The sequence below is a fragment of the Malurus melanocephalus genome, unplaced genomic scaffold (genome assembly GCF_030028575.1).
Source record: "Malurus melanocephalus ecotype Western Australia unplaced genomic scaffold, MMel_1.1 scaffold_78, whole genome shotgun sequence".
NCBI lineage: Eukaryota > Metazoa > Chordata > Aves > Passeriformes > Maluridae > Malurus > Malurus melanocephalus.
The window spans coordinates 908,540-931,842 of record NW_026623310.1 but is presented as its reverse complement, the minus strand read 5'-3'; the positions used below and the strand labels follow the sequence as shown (position 1 = coordinate 931,842).

At 39.1% G+C, this 23,303-nt stretch overlaps 1 long non-coding RNA gene across 10 annotated transcripts in view; it reads right to left on the bottom strand.

Annotated features, from left to right (window-relative positions):
• Positions 1-23,303, bottom strand: part of LOC130574269 (uncharacterized) — an 86,379-nt gene that overhangs the window by 3,918 nt on the left and 59,158 nt on the right. For 4 of the 10 annotated variants that reach the window (XR_008965409.1, XR_008965408.1, XR_008965403.1 and 1 more), the window contains 3 exons: positions 17,162-17,602; positions 15,718-15,773; positions 3,068-3,232 (listed from right to left, as the gene is read on the bottom strand). This is a non-coding gene — a long non-coding RNA (uncharacterized LOC130574269). Of the gene's footprint in view, positions 1-102; positions 243-3,067; positions 3,233-8,971; positions 9,062-15,717; positions 15,774-17,161; positions 17,603-23,303 lie in introns of all 10 variants that reach the window. The other 6 variants (XR_008965405.1, XR_008965404.1, XR_008965407.1 and 3 more) reach the window with 6 other exon arrangements.

Here is a 23,303-nt window from a genome sequence, read left to right as displayed (position 1 = left end):
TCCTTTAGCAAGACTACCAAGAGTTTTGAACCTCAAACTACTACAGTCCTGATAAGAAGACCCAGGCTCCTGGTCAGGACCTTCCATGGTGCATCCGCTTACCGAGAACAATTCCCAACTMGCGCACAGGCTCAGTTCAGCCACCATAATTCAAAACAGACCCTTAATAGCATCCCATTGGATACAGCATCTCTGTCCTTGTTAGATATGAAAGTACTTTCCTTCCTCTATGCCTTGATCACCTGAAATAAAATAACTTGATAGAATCATCTTCCCCAACGTGATATCCTTAATTTTGTTAAGCATTTGCAGAGGCATATTATCTCTTACAGCAGCTTTCCAAAGTGGAAATTCAGGTGCCTGAAAGAAGGCCATAATGAACTAGACATCTTCACAACACTTTTATACTTTGACTTCAAATTTTAGAATACCATTACATTTCTAAAGTTAAATATTTAAAAAGCTAGAAAATATTAATACAGGCTTCAGGCAAAACCAAGAACACAGCTTTTAGCTATTTTAGAAGAAGTTTGCAATTCTGCATGTATACATTGTTTTTTTCTCATTCAGCAATTGATTGCTTGACACTGTTCACAAGAAAAGCGTTGTTACATTTGTAAGTAAATAACATCTTGGGAAAAAAATGGCTGCCAACAGTACAACTATTTTTCATCACTTCATTGCAAACAAAAATTCTAAAAATGTGAAATTAATTTCCACTTTAATGTGTTGCTTGCAACCAAACCTTGGAACTTGTGTTCATGTCTCCCCTCAAGCAAATTTCCCTTTGATTCCAGGAAGAGTTTTGGTGGACCATCACATCATAGTAGCACATAGCCTTTTGTGGTCCTTCTAGAAATGGCTGATGAAAAAGTAAACCTGGCTGGACTGGTCAAACGGAAAATGATTGTGATGAAATTACAAGAAAGAAGTTAGATRCAGCAGAAGTATTTCTAGAGGAGTGTGGAAGCTGTTGCATTAATGTTGCATTCAAGGCAACAACGAAGGGTGCACACTTCTTCTTGCCTTTGTTTAAAGAAGATCAATTTAACTTAAAGTAATGCCAGGGGTTTGGAAACTTTAGCTTCTGGAAGAAAACAATGCAAATTGTGTTTAATCAGGCTAGGAAGCTCAGGCCAAACCCCTCAGCTACATGCTGATGCAAACAGTAGGGGGGAAACTATTTAATACAAAAGAACAACAGAGATACAAGGGAGCTGGATAAATGTAAAAGACAGAAAGACACAAAAAATATTTAAAATCATCATTGATTTGGTTGGAACAAACTTCCAGAAGCATATAAGGTGGCCAAGGCACCTCCTGCATGGATTTCATAGTAAGTTTGATTTTAACAGCCAAAGACTAGACTTGATAGACCAGGACCCCTCAGCAAGGAACCAGCAGGGTCTTGATTCTTTGAAACTCTGCCACAGCTTTCTCACTGTGATCATGAGACATCAGAAACAGTCTTTGTGTTTTAAAGGAGGCTGCAGCTAATAACCAGACGAACACTTAAAGGAAACGTAAGTAGTATAAGAGACATTAAAATTATTATGAGATTATTTTCTGCTTGAGGGTTRTTTATGGAGTAGAAATTTAAATACTACTTTTGGTTAGTTCAGACTAAATTCCAAACATTTCTGCTTTCAGTTTCTTCAATGAGATTACTTCAAGTTTACCTCTGAATTCAACACCATAATTCTTTGTTTCTTGTGGGAAGATTGATGAATATTGCTGATTTCATAGTCATGGAGGGGAGTGGTGAGTGGTAAACACCACCCAGAGAGTAGTAAAAAACAGAAGGCTGCTTTCAGTAGGCATTGGTTTGCCTTACCAATTGTCTTCCCTTTGCTATCTATAGATCAACATTACATGCTGCACAAAGATTATTAAAAAATGCAGACAAGCCAGATTTATCTTGGTTTTAGTTTGGAGTAAAGTATCCCTCAAAATCTATATTTTAAGCAAACTTTTTTTTCTTCTTCTTTGTCACAGCCAAATTCTCCAATTCAGGAATTTATAATATTTTCCTTTTTCCAGAATGACACCTGCTGGTGGGAGAAGCATGGATGAATTGCAGATACTTTGTAGGCATGATTATTGCTAACCAGACACTTATTCTCTGAGCATGGTCATCACTTGTGTGCAGGCCAGCTGTTGAAAATACAGATTTGGAATTTAAAGGTGCCATAAGGAGTGTGTTGTAGAAGTAATATCGTTTTCCAATAGGATTTAATATTTGCTCTTAATAAACTACAAAGCTACCTGCTACTAAGACAGTGCTTCCATGGTGTTTCAGTGTTGGAAACAGCCCCATTTTGGGAAGCCCAATGCATCACTATGTCAGATTGAGATAACAGACAGAAGGAAACCCTCCCTATCCAATGCAAAAAGCTGCTGGGCTGCTTCAAACTCTCAACTGCAAGTGAAACCATCTGCTAAGGCAACTATTTGTGCTCACCATCCCAAAAGATTAGATCTCAAAGACAAGTACTGTGCATATGTTCCTGACTCAGTATAGGAGGACACAGCTATGAGAGACAGAAAGCAGGATGCACCTTTGCCAAAACTGTGACAGATGCTGCTCAATGCACCAGGCGGCATTAGGCTCTGTAATGGGCTTCCATATTCACAGTTCCTCTGCTGCTGGGTCTATTCCCACAGCCTCCCCTACAGCTAAACCAGGGTCAGAGCTTAGATTTTGATTCTTCCAATGCATTTACAGCAATATTTATGAAAATGATTTCCAGTGCTAAGAACAATATCCTTTTCTTTTTCTGAGCTCCAAACTATCTACTGTCTTCTGTAAAGGTAATCTGAAGTGTGAGGTGTTCAGGACTCCCAAAGAAGACTCCAAAGTTGAACTCTAAAACATATGTTTTAAACATGACTTATGAAGAAATTGTGGAAAAAAATTATCAGCTATAAAGAAAATTATTATCTATTGAATTCAGAATCAGAATTCAAAGAAATCTTTCAAAGTATTTACAAGGCCATAGACAAATATACATATTCAAATGTGTTCCCCCTGGATAAATTATTAATGCACAGGTGTGCTATTGCATACCTCACTGTAACATGAGAAGACAAACTTCCTTGTTCATTACATTGACTTGTTGATGGCATTAGACTGAATTTTGGAGACTTGRCTACTACACCTGGATTTATCATTGGCCTCCTGTACAGCTTTGAAAGGGTAACTTCACAGCTCTGTTCCTCCAGTTTCTCCCATCTGTGAAAAGAAGATAACATTGCACTATTCTGATGGTTAAATGATTAATTTAAAAAAAATTATTTTATTTTGGTAAATGCAAACACATGAAAATTTTCTTCAGAGTCTGTTTCTTCAGAGTCTACAAATTTATTCATAAATGTAAGATATATGAGACAACAAAAGGTAGTTTAGATTTGGAGTTTTTTTAAACATATTTTTTGCAAAGTTAATCAGTTTCAGTCCTACCTACAATTGTACATGCTTCTGTTTATAATGTCCTTGTTTGTCACACATATAATTATGACTATGAAAACCTGGAAACATTGTTACTGCAGTTTATCTTATTTAACCTCCTTAACAAAGCAATGGCTTCATGAAGAGCCCAGCGGCATCTCTTATGCTTTCAGAACAGCCCAGGGTAAGCACTTTGCTGCAAGCAGAAGCAGGCTGGAAGCAGAGAGACTGATCTAACACCAGATCTGTGATAGCCTGGACATCCCCACAAGGTTTGAGCTAACTGAAAAGCAAAGAGGAAATAGCAGAAAAAGTGCTTGTGTGAGTATGTTCCTGCTTTTCAGTGCTGGAGCTTGAGGAGCTTTACTGAAACAGGATTTCTACTTACTTTGCTTCCACTTAGCTCAAGGAGAGTCTCCTTGAACACACCGTAATCAACAATTGACCATGACCATCTCCATTCTGTGCTAGAATCCAGCAACAAAACACTTTAATCCCAAAGGGATAACACTGCTTTTTCTGTGAGATTAGAGGTCAGCTTGAGTTTGAGCTCAGGTTACTKCTCACCCTCAAGCAGTCATTCCAGGTTTTATTGCTATACATTGGGAATAAAATGCACAGAAAGGGTACAAATACTCTGGCATCCAAATAAACCCCTCCACAAGAATAAGAGCTCTGAATTTGGCCACATTTTTCTTCTCTCTACACTCCACCTATTGAACTCACATTGTATGGAATGAACTTGGAGTTGGGGACACTTTCATACCCCATTCTCTTTATTTCACCTGGGACACTCTTAACTACAGCCCTTTAACCTTTGTTCTCTGAGATGATGCGTGATGTGCGTGATTGCTGTAGACCCACCCAACTTCTTATTCAGCAGCTATTGGGAAACAGGTTTGGACCAGAGCACAGCAGCTGCAATATTTTTAAGCATTCTCATCACTTCTGGCAATGTGTTTCCAGCATTATTTCCCATAGAAGTCTTTCCATCCCCTCCCCTACCAAGCAGCACATGCCCCTTGATGAGTCACAGCTCATCCAAACTCCCTCAGCTACCAAACCACACTATGACCAAGAAGCTCTTCCTCAAAGGCATTCTGGCTCCAGCTTACCTCCTTGGGAACAGCCACAGGCTCTGCAGAAGTGACCTCTAACACCAAAGTTAAACATTACTTTAAACTGATGCACACAGAAAAAGAAATAACCATATATGATACCATGGCTTCATTTTCTCACTAGTTTTGCATGTGTAGCTTTTCTTCTGCCCAATGGACACACTTTTCTTCCCCCTTTAACCAACCTTCCTCCATCTTTCGTTGGTTCTGTACTTCTGAGTGTACCTTCTTCCCCCCCGCAAAAAAAATGTCCTTAACTTGCTCTCTTTTGTCTCAAATATGTCCTTACCTTCCCCCCTTTTCTCTCAAGCTTTCTTTGCTTGTCTTACCCACATAATTTCTGTATTTGTAAGGGTCTTTGTTACATATTTCTTCATTGTCCTGAGAGGAATTTGTCTTCTTTCAACTACAGCCCTTTGCAGTCAGGTCAGAGGGAACTGTTTATCTATAGGGTGCAGTAGCTTTTGTGGGCTGCCCAGGCACTGTGSAGCCACTTCTCAGTGATCAGGTCTTTGCCCCATAGGGTGAATACCAGGTAACTTAAAAGTTTGGGGAATGTCACTTATTCTGTATTGGCCTGAAGAGGTCTGGAAGGCTCAGTTTTACAACTGGGGAAGTGTGTCCATTTCTTCAGAGTACTAAAGGCCAGAATTTCCTTCAATATCTCCTTTAAAGATTTACACCTCTGAATCAGAATAACAGGCCAATCTTCACACCAATCTTTCCTCCCTTCATACATCGAGGAGCTGTGTTGTCACATGGTCCCCCTCCTCTTCATGAGATACTCACACATGGTTTCATATCCCTGTTCAGTCTGAATTTTGAACAACTTTCCCACTACCCTGCTTAGAGCCCATGAACTGCTCTAAGCTTTGTTCCCCCTTTGATTATCTGCCATTTCCACATCCTCAGTAAACCTCCAGACTTTGTTCTGTTGCTAGATCATCATTAATTTATTATTAAAAAGACAGATTACAGTTCCTCTTCACAGCACAAGTGTCCTTCTCTTTTCCACATTTTTTTCTACATAAGAACTTTTTGGTATTTTTCTCAAGCTTCTCTCACTTGTTTTTACTTTATTCCTGCWTATCCTGACTCTGAGATACAACTTTCTATTCTCATTCGTATTTTCCTTCTGTCTTTGCATTGCCTACAACATCTTTTTTTGTGATGGTTACCTATCAAATTAAACAAGGTGCTTTTCCCAACTGTCTTTTGTTTGGAATATAAGTTCTAGGCAGCTTTCACATCTGAAACTTTAAAAAATTTACACCTTCTCCACATTTCAACCCCAAAGTGCCTCARTCTGGATGACTTTAGTCATTAGATCATATCATTTATGAAAATTTTCCTCTTCAAAATCAGGAGCTTTAATTACAGTCTTATTTCTATTTAGTTTTATATTTACTGTAAACAAAGTAGACCTGTGAGCGCTTGAAATTTACTTTATTTTCATTCTTCCTTAGAAGCCATGGTGGTCCTCAAAACTGAAGTAAAACAGGATTTGCTGAGAAGTCATTTGTTGAAGTATTTCATCCACCATGTTTATAGGTTCCTCAAAGAGTGGGGCCCTACTTCTGCACACCTTCCTCCAAGCTCCATCTAGCAAGCCTAAGTCTCACATAGACACATAATTTCCAGTTGTCATTTATTTCTCTAATTATACTACGGAGATCTCTGTCCATGTCTAGACTCTAAAGATGAACTAAGGGCTATGGCAGGCATCTGGAATGATTTCTGCAGGTTCTCTTTTACTAACTTTTACCAAAGTAGTTTTGACACACACAAATTTTGTCTTAGCCTGCAATAAATACTTATAATATTTTTTTTTTCCTTGAGGAAGAATTTATGACACATTGGGGTTTTTGAGAAAGACAATATACAATATTTCCAGGTCACTCCCAAAACAATTGCATCACTGAGCAGGAAAAACCCCAGGGCTGCTGAACTCCTGGCTGTCCTAACACTGGGATACCTCAAAAAAAGCAGTGTCCAGTGAAGCCTTGGGGAAGGACATCCAGGAGGCGCAGCAGCCTGAGGACTCAGTGGGCTTGGGGAGGCAGATAACAAAGGTCTGATCTGCCACCAGTGTGGCAGGAGGGAAGAAGAGGAAGCCAGAGAGCYGCTAGCCCACTGCATGGACAAGGTGGAAGCTGGCTGTGCTAGGGCAGAAGAAACATGGGGGCTGGAGGGAAGAGGTGACATTACCCATTTCATTATTTATTACCACACCATCAGTCTGATGAGCCCAGGAGAGACCCAAGGGCTGGCTGGTGGAAGCAGTGGGGRCCAGGCAGCAGCCCCTCAGCCCAGCTCCCTCTGTGGTTCCAGTGGAGCTGATGCACCCCAGGGACAGCATTTCCACCCCACACAGGGGTCATTTTCCAACTGAGCATGGCACCAACCAAAAACTTGTGGCAAACTCTTATCTGCATCTTTAACCAACTCCAGTTACCAACAAAATATCTAAATCTTTCACAAGTATCAGAAGTGTGAAGCAAGACCGATTTTTAAGCCACCAAATGAGTAATACCTGAAGCAGACTCAACAAGAAGCTTGTGGGAATTTTTGTCTAGCATTATTTACTACTACAAATTACTTACCATATCTAGCCAGTTCAGACTGCTGTGCTTGCTATGCTAACAGGAAAAAAATCTGAATTCTGGGAGTCTTTTTTTTTTGTTGTGGTGAACTGTCACTCACTTTCACTAACACAATAAAAAAGTTATGCCTGGAATTACAATAGCGTGATGGAAACTTTCTACTACACTGCAATGAACCTTGAGGGAAAACACGTACATAAGTGTACAGATATTACGTGCCTTTCCAGGAAATTTGTCAAAATGGATCACATGAAAAAAACAAGACAATTAGGAAGCAAACTGCTTCATCAACTTCTTCCATTACTCATACCATAGGGCAGATGTAAGATCAAAACCAGAAGTGTAATTTTCAAAAGCCTTTTGAAAATTTGAATATTTGGCTGGATTTCTTACCTTGTCACCTTCATAAGCCCTGGAGAAAATGAGCAGCCTGTGATCTTTTGAGAAGGAAAACACAGCCTAAAGTATCAATGTGGTTCAAGATTAGGTCCAAACACCGAATTGTTTAATTCAAGAACAAACCCTATTGTACTTTGCAAATGAATCTGCAAGCAGAATAGGATATGACGAAACAGAAAATTGTCCTTGTGGTTTTGTGTATATCATCCTTGCCACTTTCATAATTAGAGGACAGAAGCTACCATTAAAGTCAATTGCAAAGGTCCCATTGACTTCAGCAGATGTAAGCCAGGTTTTAATATTATGCTTTTCAGTTTTCTTGAGGTTTAAACACCTCATAAAATAAATTTACAGATGAGCTAGTAAAAGTATATTTACAAAGAAACTCCTAAGGAGTCCCTGAAGCCATATTATTAAATGCTGCTATTCATTCAGTTTATATCAGACAGATTAAAGGACTGTCAAACATAGATCAAGAACAGCAATAAGAAATGCTGAAAATATACTCCAGAAACATAGTTTTTAAAATATCATTTGATACATTTGACAAAACAGACTTAGAAGAGGGTTTTATATTATGCTACATATTTCACAAGCTCAGAAAACCCTATTTATCTGCCTATCCACTTCAGTGATCTGTAAATGAAMACATATACAGTCTATATAGCCAGTTTGGTTTTTTCCAAGAACCCTTTCAAAAAAACCACTTACATAAAAATGCAAGAAAAGCTAATTGAGAAAGAGACAAAAAGTGTGGGAGTAGAGAGGGTCTAACAGATGAGAAGCCAGAAATACTACCATTCAGAGCTGACATTTTCTCCATAAAGCAATGGGCCATTGGCCATAATTTTTGATCTTGCAGATTTTCTGCAAGTAAAACTCCAAGAGACTTCAGTGCAAATSAATGAACTGCAGGATTTAATTAAACCTTTTGAGGTCTGAAAAATAATCTCATATGCTGCCTGAATATTTCAGTGAATTTCAGAGATTTTCAAGATAGCTAGCCCAATTCATTGACAAATAATTATTTATAAATATTTTTAAGTACAAATATAAATAGAAGGTGAACAGTAGATGATAATCAGATATAAGGAAGCAATAATTACCTAGCCTGACTTAATGAAGGTTTTATTAGATGGAAAGTCCTAGATTACATTACCAAAAAAAAAGAGTTATGATTGCTGGATGACATTTGCAAAGTCATTTTGTTCCACATACTACTGGAACAAGCAGAAAGGGTCTTTCGGAAATTAATAACTACTGGGAAAATTTCTATCCATTACCACACAGGAAGACAATAGAAGAATAAATTACACTGTCCAGGTCCCCAGAACAGACTTCAAATATCTGAAGGGAGATCTTGTTTTCTTTTTCTACCATGCCCTGTTTCATTCAGAAAATACCTTGCACTTTCTCCAAAAGTGAGCTAGAGTTCTGCAGTTAGCATTCACCAATCCTTCTCAGTGCTGCTTTGTCTCCAGAGCAGATCCATGCTAGACATAGAGATGAAACCATGTGAGCCTCATACAGCAGAAAACACAGTGCAATCACAAAACAGGAGTCCTGTATTTCCATGCAAAGATACATTGGAAGCTTACTGAGGTTGCAGAGATCATTCTGTTAATCTTAAYTTTAGGATACCTGTCCATGCAGTTTGAGTATTATGAATACACTTGTTTTTAAAAATAGAGTAATAAATACCATTTCCAGTTTGTGCATCATACCAACAGAAACCCATCAATATTGCTTTCAGGCCTACACACACTAGTAGAGAAATGGTCAGTGAAGAATCACAGCACCATGGACTCACTGAGGCTGGAAAGGACCCTCAGGATGTTGTGTGTCTCCAATGTCAGTCTCCAGGTTTTTAAATTTTTGAACTGAAAAGTGGTTGCACTGTTTATAAGAAGAAGGCTAGATTTTCGCTTATGTAAAAAAAAATGTATGACCCCTGTATTTTTGAGCAAAGACTGGCCTTACTTTGCCTTTGAATCTGGCATATGCCTTTTGCCATCCTCACAAACCCCCTGCTCAAAGGAGGACTTATTTCACCATTAGATGTGTTTGCTCAGGGTCTTGTTGAGGTTGTCCAACTCTCTGTGTGCATCCAAGCTGGAAGCTTGCCAACAGCATACAAACTAAAATTTGGGAGCCCTAAGGTGCATTCCAGCTTGGGAGGGACTGGATCCTTGCTGCCAGTTCCACTCTGTGGCACTGCTGCAGCTCAAAGTAAAGCCCAGGGACAACACCACAGGGGCTGCTTCAGCTCTGGCCTCTGGTGCACCCAGCTAGTGACTGTYCAGTCATCCTGTGAGAGCGGTGTATGGAAAGTCTGATCATGGGAAGGAGCTGTGTGAGGCAGAGAAGACGAAATCTCTGGAAATATTTGCTGTTAGGCTTTAGTAAACCTCTATGGGTTATTTGGTAACTGTGTTTTTTTCCACATCTTAAAACAGCTGACCGGACTTGAAAGGCTTTGTGAGGATGGCAAAAGGCACATATCTGATTTAAAGGAAGAGAAAGGCTAGTCTTTGCTCAAAAATACAGGGGTCTGACTTTTTTTTCTTACATAAGCAAAATTCTACCCTTCTTCTTGTAAATAGTTCAACTACTTCTCAGTTCAAAAATTTAAAAACGTTGAGACTGACATTGGATAAAAATAAATTTCATTTAAATGCATTCACATTGGCAGAGCTCTTGAAAAAAAAAATTAAAACAGAATATTAAAAGAGGAAGCACTAGAAGACCTTCATCATGGCCAGAGGTGCCCATCCTGCCTGTAATATTGTTTGTTAAGCACTTTGGAATCCTTACAGGTGAACAGAACCATATCTCTGAAGCTGCTGGGCTGCATTTCTCTGCTCCCCATTTCTGCTGCAGTATCTTAATGCTAATTAAACCATTATAAACCACAGCTGGCAGGTGGGAGCACCAGTCAAGTATGTTTTCCTCTGGAAACAAACTCCAGGAAAAACTCTAAATACGCATTGCATCAGGATTAAAGACAAATTTTGAAGTTTGCTTCCAGAGAAAATGCTGGTGCATTTAAACTGTATTAATGTACAGGGGAAGGAATGCCAAAGGACGAGAGCACTCCACAAATACAGCTGCAATTCCATGAAGTCAGAGCAAGCAGCTCCTTGCCCACAAGATGAGGTAAGTAAGGGATGTAGTGTAAATGCCTACAGAACACAAATAGATCTTGCAGTTCTGACTATCTGGGCTGTGAGGCCTCAAAACTAACAACATTAAACACATCATACATACAGTTCCAGTGCGCAATGTCATTAGCCAATAAAGGATCGTTGATGGGCTCGCCATCCCATCCTACCAGCAGAGTGTTTGCTACTGATTTCAGAGGAGCAAGATTTCACCCCACAGGAAATCAAGGTAAGTGGAAAATTATATTCATTTCATTCAATTAAATAGTAAAGCTCACATGTTTTCAGGATCTCAGTCCACAGATATTTCCGTTTTCTGTCAGAAAAATGCAGTTGGAAGGATATGTAACATAAAGTACAAAAAAAGGTGCTTGTAACATAGAGTGAGACAAGGGGGCCAAAGCTGTAAATTCCTTCCATCGACATGGTAATCTGTATTTGTAAAAGGCCAATATTGAGCAAGCAGTGAAAACAGAAATGCATAACCACATCACATCATTCCACTGCCAGAAACATTCATACTAATTTCCACCATCAAACACACACTATGATTACTTWAAGGCTTTTGTAACTTATGAAAACAAAATCCTCAAACTTCACATTTTCATATTCTGTAACTCGAATATACATCAAATTGGCAACAATCTGTACCTTGTATATAAGCTTCCTTCAGAGTCACTAACATGGAATCAACCTCTTACAGTAAGTAAACACTTCTTTTTCTTGGGTTTTATGTTAAAAATTGAAAATTAATCTCACAAGTCATTTTGAGCCAGCAAAACAGGACTGACAAAGCAAGCACTGTAGTATGATATCTTTTATTAGGCCAACTTAGAGTTCAAAAGTATTTAAGTCTCCTTGACCACACACAGGTTCGTGTATGCAGAACTCCAGGCTGGACCCATAAAATGTATTAAACTACTTGCTTTGTCACTACCCATATATATATATACACACACACATATATATACACACATATATAATATATATGTATATAATGCATATGCATACACATTTGAAATGTTTCAGAATAAACTGTTCATTGATTCACATTTAAAATAACAACTCAGAAGGATTTCTATGCATTGGCATGTTGCTGTAATCTTGATATATATTATTGTGTTTAATAAAGAAAATTTATCACTACACAAAACAAATCCTGCTTCTGATTTCTAATTAGGTCTAATTCCTGTGAAAAAAGTCATAGTAATAGTGTTAGCAACCACACATTCTTTGCTGTTTGTAATAATAACAATGAGAATACCTGGCAAAGATGCAGCACAGTATTTCACATCAAGTGTTTTACAAGGATTAAAGCATCTAATACTAACCTTGTAGTACCTGTGATATTTCAGGATACTTTATGCAGGCAAGACCCATTCTAAATAGGTATGTCTCTTCTGCATAAGAATTCAAATGTTTCTAATGTTGTTACGTGCCCCAGTGAGGTGTGCATGTTACCTGCCACCTCTGCTTTCCATCCCACAAGCACATGAATGGATCACCACCGTGTTATTCAGGAGCTCTCAGTCCACATGAAAGCCTTGCTCCCCCAGAACAGAAGAGAGAGTGGTGGGAGCTACACACAAAGAACATATCGAAAACTGTGACAAAGGCAACCCCTCYCTTTCCTTCAAGTTCTGGCACCTGTGAAACTGTTTCTGGGTGTTTCATTAGGAGTGCAGTCACACCAGTAAATGCAAGCCATTCATTGTTACAAGGACTGGAGAATCCATGTCCCTCAAGCCTTTGGGCTACCAGCACATGCATGTAATGCTTCATAAATATGAGTATCAGTGATTGCATAGTGTGTCTACAGCCCTCAGCTACTGGCACTCTGCAGTGCCTTGTGCTCTAGTTGTACATGCCTTGGGATGGGTTGGGGGATCTGACAGCATCAAATGTGGCTCTGATAAAGCCTGCTAACTCATTTTGAACAAGTCTGAAGTTGACKCTGCATCCTCTTAAATCTGATCCTTAACAACAAAGGCTGTTTGAGACCAAAGAACATCACAGGTTTGTAGAAGAGCTTTGTCTGGCTATGGCAGTACACTCACAAAGGATGAACATTTTGATCCTTCTGCTGGTGAATTGGGTCATGGGAAAAATATTGGTAAGTAGATATACTGATGAATAAGAAACTTGAAACCACCTTTAGAATAAATTTAAGATGTGGCCTCAGAGTTACCCTGTCCACTTGAAAATAATACCGAGGATTAGACATGAAAGCTAGAACGTCATTTATCCCTGAGCTGAGGTAATGGCTACTAAAAATGTGGATTTCATTGACAGATGATTTAGTGAACATGATGACAGACACTCAAACGTGGCTCCGTTAAAGATAAAAGCGACATACTTAAATCTCATGAGGAGGGATTTTTTTCTTATTGATAGAAAATATATGTCAAGACCTTTAGAAACTTAGGAGCCACATAATGAGAAAATAACAGAATCAGCACTCATAGGTGTCTGGCTGACGTTCCCACTAAATGGGCTTTGATAGATCATTTTTTTCCTGACAAGAAAGGCACCAGAGGGATTGGCTGGATTCTAGTTCTTCGGTACAACCTATGATGAAAAATACTTCCTGTGGCCAAATGAAAAGACAAGGAGAGCACTTTCTCCCTGAAAATGTGGGCTTGTTTGCACCTATAGAGTGAGTCTAGTGCAGGGATATCATCCAAGAACATCAATACCATCAGGGCCGAAAAAGATTTAAAACTGTTCCAGATATTAGAATAGGACATTATGTTCTTCGAAGATGAGAGTTTTATCAGTGACTGAAAAGGTACTGAAAACCAAAAAACTAGAATCAGCTATTCTTTTGCTTTTGAGAGTTCAAACTCCATTGCCAGCTGTAATGCACTGGCTCAGTCAGCCTCAGTGTTTGGTGTCAATGAGGCCTGAAGAGAGCTGTCCTCCCTTTCTCTGCAGGCCTCAGTGACAGCTGCTGCAGGACTGGTCTTCTGGAAACACTGGTCTTGGGTGCAGCTGATGACAGTGGGTGGCCTCAGCCCTCTCATTTACAGGACACGAGAAGAGAGAAACGGACACTTCTACCATGGGGTTCTTCTCACCAAAAAGGAAATGTCAAAAAGAGGTAAGATGAATAATTCCCCAGAACTACCCACTTCTCTCCTAGATATAAACTAGTTTAGATATAAACATTCATATTGCAGACATCTGCAGTTAAATTAGAAGAATCYCACCTCAGACATCTGCATTTCAGAGGAAGAAGACATTGGTGCCATATAGCACAGATGTACCTAAGAGGCGATATTATCATCATAGTCTTACACATCACAAAGACTAAAATTTTGGCTACCAATTTTACTGTGAGCATTCACAAAGAATGTCAAACCTCACATTTGGAAGGAATGTGGCCTGTTTCTCAAGAGGAGAACACTGATTATATACATCATGTCATACATCTTTCACATATGGCTTAAAGCCTGAGAATTTCATAAAGCTGACCATTAAAAGAAACTGCACATGTATTAATTACTACTTTATTTATTTGCCAACAAACAAAGAGAAAGACCTATGACAAAAAATATATAGTAGCTATTAATTACAGTAATAGCAAACTAGCCCTAATTAATATAGCCAAACAAACACTAGGACTGATTTACTACTTTGCCAAGGAACTAAATGATCGAGATTTGTAAGTTTGAGGCTGCTTTTCACCTTTGGATGGAGTCCTTGCAGAGAAAGTATACATTCTGTGATTTAACAAGCTCAAAGAAAAATAAGCTTTTCTTCTTGCTCTGTAAGAAGATTCCTCCATAATATTTTCATAATTAAAACGTAGGAGTAGGCAGGTGAGAGGCAGAGCTATTCCATGTGAACAAAAAGATCAAAAAGAAAGGCATAATTGGGGCTCCTACTTCCAGTTCTTACTGCTCAAGTATAAAATTGCTGTAATGTTTTTCTAAGAGAGCTTTATTATGTTATTTCATAATGTCTTCCAAGCTAGAGTAAGGCTTTCAGTGTTTACACTGAAATAACATTAATTAGTGATGAAGGGTAAAATGAATGATCTGTTCAGCTGACCAAATGTCGTATCTAAGTAAGAGTAAGATGAATTGTCTCTAAGCTCCATTGACTGTATTGATTAGTTTGACTACCTCAGGGAAGGTTCAGGTTGGATATTAGGAAAAATCTCACTGAAAGATAGATTAAGCATTGGAACAGTTTGACCAGGGAAGTGGTGGAGTCACCATCCTTGAAAGGGCTCARAAAATGACTGGACATGGCACTTCATGATATGGTTTAGTGGGCATGGTGATATTAGATCAAATGTTGGACTTGACCGTGAAGGGCTTTCCCAACCATAAAGCTTCTGTGATCTATAATCGTATAACTACAAAGGGCATTTAGACACTCAGTTCACAGGTAGAAATCTACAGTTACCCCAAAGATAAGCAYCTAACATCTCTCCCAGGCCTCACAACTCTCACTGACATATAGGTGAATATTCCAGACTAACTAAGTGATGACTGAAATGACCCTAAAAAAAAAGAAAATAGAAATGATCCTAAAAAATACTGAGACAAGAATAAAATTCTATACTTGGGCAGCACTTAAAGGATGATAGGCTAAGGAACAATTCTGAGGAAAAAAAAATTATTAAACTAAAGATCTATCAACAGTGTGAATTGGTTATAAAAAACAGAACAATCATGATATGATGGGATGTACACCTGACAAGGCACAGGAAAGCACATCCTTCATTCTGTTTGTCATGGCTTATACTGCATCCAGGAATGCATGAGGAAAGATGGAAAATAAAAGTAAAGCTACAAGAATGGCTGGAGGTCAAGAATAATAAGTTATTCTCAATTCTTTTTAAATCAAGATCCAGAAAAGGTGGCAATGGGCTTAACTTGAAGAGAGGAGACTCAGTTTGCAGATCAGGCTTGTATGTGCAAATTGCACATGTCAAAAAGGACAGTTTTCTAAAATGATTCAACACTGAATTTAACTACCTTGATGAGAGGTTCTGTAATCTCCATCCTTGGAGGTCTTGGAAAGCAGGTTAAATCTGTAACAGAGAAGATAGGGTATTTAATGTGCCTGATGAGAAGGAAGGAGTAGATGACCTGGTATCTGCTCTAGCACTGCTTTCTGTAATTCTGTGATAACAAGTCATCATAGAGATCTGTCTTTGACTACAAGACTGTGTCATATCCATGATTCAGACACTCCTTCTTTTCTCATTCTTTTAAATAACATCAGCCAGTAATATTGACCTATTTTTCAGACAAAAAAAAAAATTTAAAAAAAAAAATCTCTTTTAAATAGCCACATAAATAGTTAATAAAATCATACAATGGTTTGGATTGGAACGGATGCTCAAAGACCATATAGTCCAATCTCCTTGTCATGAGCAGGGGCTCCTTTTACTAGATCAGGTTGCTCAAAGGCCCATACAACCTGACCTTGAACACTTCCATTGATGGTGCATCCACAGCTTGTCAGGGAAACCTGTGCCAATATCTCACCACCTTACAGCAAAAAAAAAAAACTTCTTTATGGCTAATTTAAACCTGTCCTCTGTCAGTTTAAAACTACTGCCCCTTTTCCTTGTCACTACAGTCCATCTGTGTGTCTTAGAAGTTCTCTCTATATATCGAGGGGCCACAATAAGGTCTGTCCAGAGCCTTCTCTTCACCAGACTGAACAACCCCAACTCTCTCAGTCTTTTCTCATGGAAGAGATTTTCCACCCCTTTAATCTTTTTTGTGACCCTTCTTTGGACCCATTCTAACTGGTTTTGTCTTGTACTGGGGAGACCAAAACTGAATGCAGTACTCCAGTGGAATCTCACCAGAGTGAAGTAGAGGGGCAGAATCAYGYCCCTCCACCTTGGCCACGCTTCTGTTGATGCAGCCCAGGATACAACTGGATTTATGGGCTGACAGCTCATGTCCAATTTTTCATTAATTATTATCCCTTGTCTGCCCTCTCAATCCATTCATGCCTCAGGCTGTATTGATAGTGGTGACTGTCCCAACCCAGGTGCAGGATCTTGCACTTGGCCTTGTTGAACTTCATGAGGTTCCCATGAGGCCAGTCCTCAAGTCTGTCAAAATGCCTATGGATGGCATCCTTTCCCTACAGCAAATAACTGTACCTCTCAGCTTGATGCCATCTGCAAACTTGCTGAGGATGCACTGATCCCACTGCCAACATAATTGAGAAAGATATGAAATAGTGTTGGTCCCAGTTTGGACCCTTGTGGGACACATCAGACATTACTGGTTTCCACTTGGATATTGACTGTAACTCTTTGAATGCTTCCATCCAGTCAATCTCTTATCCATCTGACATTCCATCCATCAAAACCATACCTCTCCAATTCAAAGGTAAGAATGTTGTAGAGGATTGTATCATAGGAATAACAAAATTCCAGGTAGATGGCATCCATACCTCTTTCCTTGTCCACTGATGTAGTCACTCCATCATACAGTACCAGGAAGTTGGCCAGGAAGGACTTGCCCTTGGTGAAACCATGCTGGCTACCTCTAATCTTGCCAGGCTGGAGATAGGGCTGACTGGTTGGTAATTCCCAGCATCCCCCTTTTTACTGCTTTAAAAATGGGGGTGATGTTTCCTTTTTTCCAGTCAYTGGGAGCTTCACATGACTGCCATGATTTTTCGAGAATGATGGAGAGCAGTTTGGCAACCACATCAATCAATTCCTTCAGGACTCTGGAATGCACCTCATCAGGTCCCACARGCTTGTGTTCAGGTTCCTCAGGTGGTCTCAAACCCACTCCTYTCTTACAGTGGAAGGGACTTTGCTGCCCCAGTTCCTGTCTTGAAGTTCAGGTGTTTGGAAGATGCGGGAAGGAACATTACCATTGAAAACTGAGAAGAAAAAAAAAGCAGAGAAGTAACTGAGCCTTCTCCATGTCTTCTGTCACTAGTCTTTCTATTTATTGGGGCAGGGCATGGTGGTGTAACCCTTGCAAATTTCAAGAAGTGCATAACTACATTATTGTTGAATCTTTAAGTACAAACTGAGCAGTTTCATCGTTGTGATTTCTAAAAAAATCACATTCACATTCACAGCCACATCAACTGCATAGCACAATAAACATGACATGTAGCAGATACAAAACTGTACATGCAATGTCATGCAGTACTTTTGCACCTTTTGAAGTTGCCTGTAAAATCCCTGAAGCAAAGGGACCAAAGAAAACTCTGATGTCTCTGTCATATTTAAACATAACTTTCATTTTCTTCAGCAACTTCCCTGCAGAATAATATTATCACAGACCCAGAAATATGACCTCATTCTTTGACTTTTCAAAACAGATGGGTTGAGGGATCACCATGAAAACTACAATTTCATAATCTTCTGACATAACTGTTAAAACCCTATGTTTTCTCAGAAACATGCTGTCCTTTTGCACTGATTTTAGGCAATTTTCTGACATTGTATTTGAAGGACCTTGTTCCCAGGGCTGAAAAATTACTTTGTAATTTGTTCTAGATGGTCCAAGTATACACCCACCGCTTATGTGAGGTCCTACAGAAATAATGCAGTGCCTTCCAGCAAATTGATGTTTGGGTGGAGAAGGAGTATGAAAAAGGCCATTAGCATTTTAAGGCCAAGTGTTCTTTCACATCTGTGGCTTCATCTGCCTATGCTTCTTCATTCCTGAAATTAATTATAATGTTACTGTTATCTGTTTCTTAGGAGTTTTTACCAAATTATTGAATTGAATTTAATTTCCCAGTTCATTTTCAGGACAGACATTCTTATTTGCATCACAGAACTCCAAGGGGCAAGTCAAGCATAAATGGTGTCTTGTGCTCTGCAAACTGCTGTAAATGGATACATGCAATGTCTCTTCCCTGGGCCTTGGCAAAAAACCCTTTAAAACTTCTGTTCAGCATGTTGGTCATTTATATGCCAAGCTTAAAAAAGTAGAAAATTGCTACCAACTTTTAACACTGTGACCTTACMTATAGAAGAAGTCATCAGATCTATCAAATTACCATAAAATTCCAATGCCATTATTTTGTTTCTATAACCCCTTAATTAGCAATGCAGAAGACTGTGGCTCTGGGACAGGCACAGTCCTCTGGAACTCCATCAGTGACATTTTCCACCCAGATCCCATAGCACTGGCAGTTTATCTCTGCTGTCAGGTCAAAGACATGCTCAAGATTTGTCTAGACAAGGCACTTTGAGAAAACTTATGTGGATCAACCAAATGAAGTGAACTATGTGTTGGATTTACACTCTGAATAAATATCTTCACAGCTATTTATTACTATCCAGTAAATCTGCATTAGAAATCTATTGAGATTAGCTTCCATGTCTCATTCATAACACAATGGCAATTTCTTAACAGGAACTCCCTAAAGTGAGCCATAAAGTTCTTTCTTAAGACTATTTCAGCCAGAAGAGACTTGATCTAAACCCACAGTTCTTAACCGGGCAACAAGAGGAATGATGGCAGCTACAAGGGAAGTGATCTATCAAGCAGACTAGAAGTGTTTGGTATTATAAATGCAGCATTTAGGTATTCTGTATTTAAATAGAGCCTTGCTGGTATCAAGCTTTCCTAAAATTCAAATTAATGGCACATTCAAAATGTGGAGATTTGGCCCCTCTTTCCATAAGAATTGAGGAAGTGACTTGTTATGCACCTGACACAAAGGAAAGCAAAAGAAAAAAAAAAAAAAAAAGCATAACTTAACATTAGACATATAAAATACACCTGACCTGTCCATGTTCTGCACAATTGGGTATTTGTGGGTGCATCTCCTCTCTAAAATAGACTACATGAATTATATACTCAAACTTCTCTCTACTGACCATAAAGAAGCATGATGTTACATGATACACACTGTGTACCTCTAAAKATAAATTACATTAATGTGTATCAAGTTTTCCCTAATATTTGTTTTATCATGGCATGCCCTGCTAACAATGATCATGTTAATAATGACTGCAGGTTTCAGATCTCTGACTGCAAGTTGCATCTCCCTTGTCCCTCTGCAGGTCATGTTCTGGGCATTTTCATTGTAAATCTGAATCAAAGTCAAATTTCAACCTTTTGTTTTTTTTCTTTTGGTGTGTTCCAATGATCCCGCTGTTCTTCTTTTGCTACAAATAGCATCTGAATGTTACTTGGCTAGAGCACTGGTGTTTTAAGACCCCATGCTCACCTGTAGAAAAGACAGATGGAAAATGCTCGAGGGCTTTGTCTCACATCAGATTGCTCTAGCAGTCCCACTGCTGAGACTGTGACACCACAGCAACCCTGGCAGATGCACTGCAGCCTGTAAGATCTGCTTCTCCAGCCTCATCTCAGGAGGCTTGGGGCATCCCCTCATAGGCCCAGCCTTCACCTGAGGCCACAGTTTGAGAACTGGTGCTCCAGGACTCAAAAAGGCTTGAATTAAGCAGATACGGCATTTYCTGGTTAAACTAGGTGGATTCTTAGTTTCCTTCTGCAGTAGGATAACAGATGGGAAAAGCAGGAGGTGTTATGACTTGACTGTTTTTGACACTGACATGTATTATTCTTCTACCTCAGACGGAGAAACACAGTTTAGAGGAAACTGATACACWAAGAGTACAAACTGGCGGGGAAGTTCATTCACTAGAAGCATTTACCAATGGTTAGTTACTGAAATGGAAGCATATATAGAGTGGAATTCCTCAGGAATCCATGCTAAACTTCGAGCTTCTCAGTACTTCCATTAACAACCTGAATGAAGGAAGATAAAATGCTTATTCATTACTGCAGATAATCCCATAGAGACAGACAGCTCACTGAAAAATAGGACTGAAATTCAGATCATCTTAACATGTTGGAGAAATAGTCTTAAAAATAAAAATATATGGCAATCTTATGTAAGGATGTATGCTAAGTCCTGCACTTCCTCACTAACACAAATACAGGGTAGACAAAGAAGTGGTAAGACAGCAACCCAACAGAAAGGGGCTAGGGGAGCACAGCCAGTATTTAATCAACAGTGCTGCTGCAATTAAAAAAAAAAGAAAAATTAAAAAGTAAATGCCATGCTGGTATCAATAAAGAGTAAGAAAGCCTTTGGGAGACTTGAGTTGTGGCAAGGTCCTAGATGGAATACCAGGTCTAATCTGAGATATGGCAAAAGAGAAAATGGACAGAGTTCAGAAAAGAGAGAGAAGAATTGTCAGAGGCAAAAAAAATAATACCAATGAATAACACCAATGAAGAAAATGCAGAAGAACAGTTTAGTCTAGAGATGACTATAGAAAACACACCAAGAAAATACTTCCAACAGGTGGGATGGTTAAACACTGGCATAGATCGCATGAGGGTGTGTGAAATCTCCATCCCTGGATGTCTTTAGGAACAGGCTAGACAAATGGAAAAGACAAAGGGTAGCAGACCATCAGGGCATAGGGAGAGGTTCAATGATCTCTGGGGTCCCTTCTACCGCTATTTTCTAGGATACAGTCATTCTGCACCTTCTAAACTTTTTGTTGTGAGCAGTTGTGTTTAGAGTAATTGTGCAATTGGAGCTGAATGAGCCTGAGCTTTTTACTTGTAATAAATTCAGTAAGTTCGCTACTGCTCAGAGTTCACCACACTAAAGCTAAGGCAGTTAGACAGCCTGCTTTTATAATGCTTTCAGTGAATAAATTTGCACAGCTGCTACCTACAGTCTACATTATTGCTCAGCACCACTTTGTTAATTTGGAATCCAGATCTGGTGACTGATTTAGGAAAACAGTTCAGCTAATCCCTAGTGAATAGAAATCCTCAGCCTAAGATTGTATGGCTCACCAGATTCCCACACGTGCAAAGGCAGCAGCTGCCTTGCAAAGGGAAGTTAAAATATCAAGCACAAACTTCAGGGGGTTTTCATATGACATGCTTATTTTCCTTCCTCAGAGACCATGGGGTCCAAAAGGAAGGAGTAGAGACAATCACAAATTTTCCCAGTAGATGATTTTCATMCGAAGGTGGAAAGTGCACGTATGTGTTCTAGAGACCCCTGTGAGGGCAATGATCCTGGCAGGAGAACATTCAGGGCTAGTGTTAAAAAAAAAATAAATTTTCCTAATTAGCCTTGTCTTGTTTTTTCAACCAGCCAATACAWTTAGTGTACATAGCCATGTGATATGAACAACCCATATATTTTAAACAATCTCCATGTAACTGCCTTCTGCATGACAAAACACATTCAGAGTGCTATGAATCACAGCTCCTTGGTGAGAGTTTCTGGGCAGGCATTCATTGTTACAGGAAGGCTCCTGTGCAGATTGCTTCATGCCTGATAGGACCCCCTTGACTGACCCACAATCTGCTGAGCTTTGGGAGACCACCTAAGACCCATTACTTCACTCAAACTTGGTATGAGATGGGCAAGCACCTGGGATGTGGAGACAGGTCAGTCAGTCAGTCAGACATTTCTTATATACCATACCTGTTCTTGCAGCTATCCAAATTAAGAAACAAATGAAAAAATGTAATAAAACCAACTATCTTAATTATAAAAATGAAAAGTCATTTCTTCCTTGAAATTATTATTATAAAGACATAAAAATTGCTCTCAGGTAACTCCTTCTGAGTGGCACTGCATTAGTGAATGGTTCTAATGCAGCTGAAACTAGCTGATAAAGACAAGCACAAAACTTCCACCTACCCATATTCAGCAGAATATGCCTCAACTGGAATTTTCTMTATTTTCATATCTATAATACAAATTTTGAGAACATTATGCAAATTGTCTAGCTATATATTGATTTATATATGCCCCTGGATATCTCAGACACATGTCTCCCTCTTCTCATTCTTGCACTGAACTTCTTTTCATTTCTCCCCCATACTTTCTTCCATTGTTTCTGAGATTTCTTCTTTTTCCTTCCAAATAAAGCTGTATGGAATTAACCTTAGGGGTTCCTTTTCAATAGACTTATGCTTCTCTCCTGTTTTCAAGAGCAAAGAGATTTACTGATGCAATACTCTCGTCTCCTGCCAATTACAAAATGGAGCTCAGTTCCCTAACATTGTAGTGCAGGCCACTAGAGCAGAAGAGGTGAAATCTGTTCATTAGAAACAAGATGTTCTTGTCCAGAGTTACTTTCTAGCAAGTGTATATTTACAGGTGCAATGAGAGATCTTTGAYTGAACATCTAAGAAAAAAAATGAGGCTCAGAATCTAAAGTTATTCAGATACTTACTCCTATTGCCCAGCAAGAAATGTTTAAACAGGTGTAAGATGCCCAAGGGCCCCAGATGACACTTGGGGTTCCAGGCCTATGGTCCCATCTGAGCCACCCAAGCACTAAACAATTCAAGATGCTTTCAGGTGAACAAGAGTCTCRTGTGGAAAATTTGCTAAAGTTTCTGAACTAAATATGCTTCTGGGAAGTGAACTAGGTGTTGCTGGTTTGTTTTCTGAGATCTGTATTACAGATAGCCAATGTGTACCAGAAATGGTTGTGTGTTATGTGTGTAAACATGCATTGATTGTGTTAACTGGCAGTTTTTGTAGTGTCACACATTGTTCAACCATTCACTTGAACTGTTAAAAAAAAAAAAAAAAAAAAAAA